Source organism: Neolamprologus multifasciatus, chromosome 7, assembly GCF_963576455.1.
Source record: "Neolamprologus multifasciatus chromosome 7, fNeoMul1.2, whole genome shotgun sequence".
NCBI classification, from domain to species: domain Eukaryota; kingdom Metazoa; phylum Chordata; class Actinopteri; order Cichliformes; family Cichlidae; genus Neolamprologus; species Neolamprologus multifasciatus.
In genome coordinates, this window is record NC_140445.1 from 42,929,493 (window position 1) to 42,931,520 (window position 2,028).

The 2,028-nt window shown below is 37.8% G+C and overlaps 1 non-coding gene across 1 annotated transcript; it reads right to left on the bottom strand.

Moving 5' to 3' along the window:
* Positions 1-1,132: 1,132 nt before the first annotated feature.
* Positions 1,133-1,204, bottom strand: trnah-gug (transfer RNA histidin (anticodon GUG)). Its single transcript has one exon. It is a non-coding gene; the product is annotated as a tRNA-His (tRNA).
* Between the last annotated feature and the right edge of the window lie 824 nt (positions 1,205-2,028).

Consider the following 2,028-nt stretch of genomic DNA (forward strand, 5'->3'; position numbering starts at 1 on the left):
AGCCTGACTGTGAATAACCATGGTTACAGAGGGATACTCCATGTTTCACTCAGAAGTTCTGATGACTCATAATAAAAGATCTAATGTTGATATGACCATGCAAAAATCAAGAGTGTATCACTGTGCTTAAACCTAGTAAAATATGTGGTGTATGTATACAGTCAATTACTTCAAAAATGAATGAATGCTTCATTTGAGTGTATTTTGTGTAATTTTCCCTTATTTACACTTTGCCGTGCTATTTAAAGATACGCATCATAATTAAAACGGTATAAATGGAGAGTGATTGTTACCCCCAAACCCCCCCCCCCCAAAAAAAACAAAAAACAAACAGCAAATTTAAATGAAAAACATGAATTAACTAAACATATAGTGATGTGCCTGTGAAGAGGTGGAACGGGCGCAGAACACATACTGCAGTGTTCTGCTGCATGTTAGTCAGCAGAATGCTGCCTAACATCTGTGGCTGCATTAAATATTGCAGCTGGGATTCAGTAGTGGCTTTAATGACTATTTTGCTCCAATAAAAAGCAGAGACAGAGGACGTGAGTTGCACTCGACTGCAGGCTCTCCCTCGCCTGTTTACTACACAGAAGTTTACATCTTTGGTTTCTGTTCATTTACACATGCGTTCATCTTTTCTCCACACATTCCTCTTCTAACAAAAGACATTCACATTCAATAAGGTTCACATTTTAAATCCCCTTGGTTGCCTTGTGTTTTTTATGTATAAGTCTACAAAAGAAAAATCCCTTATAGGTCCTCTTATTTATAACAAATCTGTAACTAAATTCTGCTACTGTCTAGCTTCAAAAATGTGTCTGTGCAGTAGCGTTAACACTGCGATTAACCTGCTAAGCATTACCGTTGTAACCTTTCTTTATATCGTAACACGTGCAACAATACATCACATCAGGAAATAATAAAGAAATATATTCCACAATCTCCCAAAAATCAAAATATACGAGACTCTGTTTACATGTAGAAGCATACTGAGTGAGATCTAGGTTATCTAGAACTCATGTTAATCAGATAGATAGATAGATAGATAGATAGAGCTATATTAATCCCTTGGGTTTGTTTCTCCAAGAAATTCAGTAAAATAAAATGTCCCAATGATGGTGCACCTCTCTGCCATGACCCGGATTCGAACCAGGGTTGCTGCGGCCACAACGCAGAGTAGTAACCACTATACTATCACGGCAAGCTACCTGGGACACAGTCACGCACATATAAAACTTTTAGTGACTTCAGGATTAAAGGTGTGTCCAGGAGCTGCATTTGCCACAAAATAAAACATACGCAGTAAGACTCGGCATCTCATTACACTGCAAGTGGAAAAGCAACTCTCATTACAACTGGCAGGAAAGTTCTTGTTCAGTCCATCAGACTAACACACAAGAAAAGATTTTAGGCCTTTTATGTGCATTGCAATTAGTTAGCTCACACTACTAACCTGTTTTATACAGAAAAGGCAGAGACAGGGGAAGAGCTGCGTTCTGTCTGCAGGCTCTTCCTTGTCTCAGCTGGTTTTATGATAGAGCAGAGCGAGCGTGTCTGCTGTCCGTTCCACTCCTAAGTACAGACATTCTGTATTTAAGTAGAAGTACAGACACTTGTATTAAAAAAACACTCAATTGAAAGTTGGAGTACTGATTCAACTTCTTTATTCAAGTACAAGTGAAAAAGTACATGCTGTGACATGTACTCAAAGTAAAAAGTAGCTTCTTCAAGGACAATTCTACCATCTATTTTATGCACAGGTGACTGGAATTTCTGCCATATTAATATAATACAAAAATAATGTTAGTACACAAGAATATAAATGGTATTCCAAGCTAAAATCTAATTCTAATGAATGTACTCAGCCAGAATCTGTTTTTTCAGACACAAGCAGTAAAAGAGAATAAAGAAAATATTGTCTGTCAGGGGTGAAAGTGAGATACAGCAGTATGATCTGCTGTGGCTCAGCATGGGGAAAATACTAACGGTTCACAATCATTTCTAATATGAGCTACAGCCTGCACA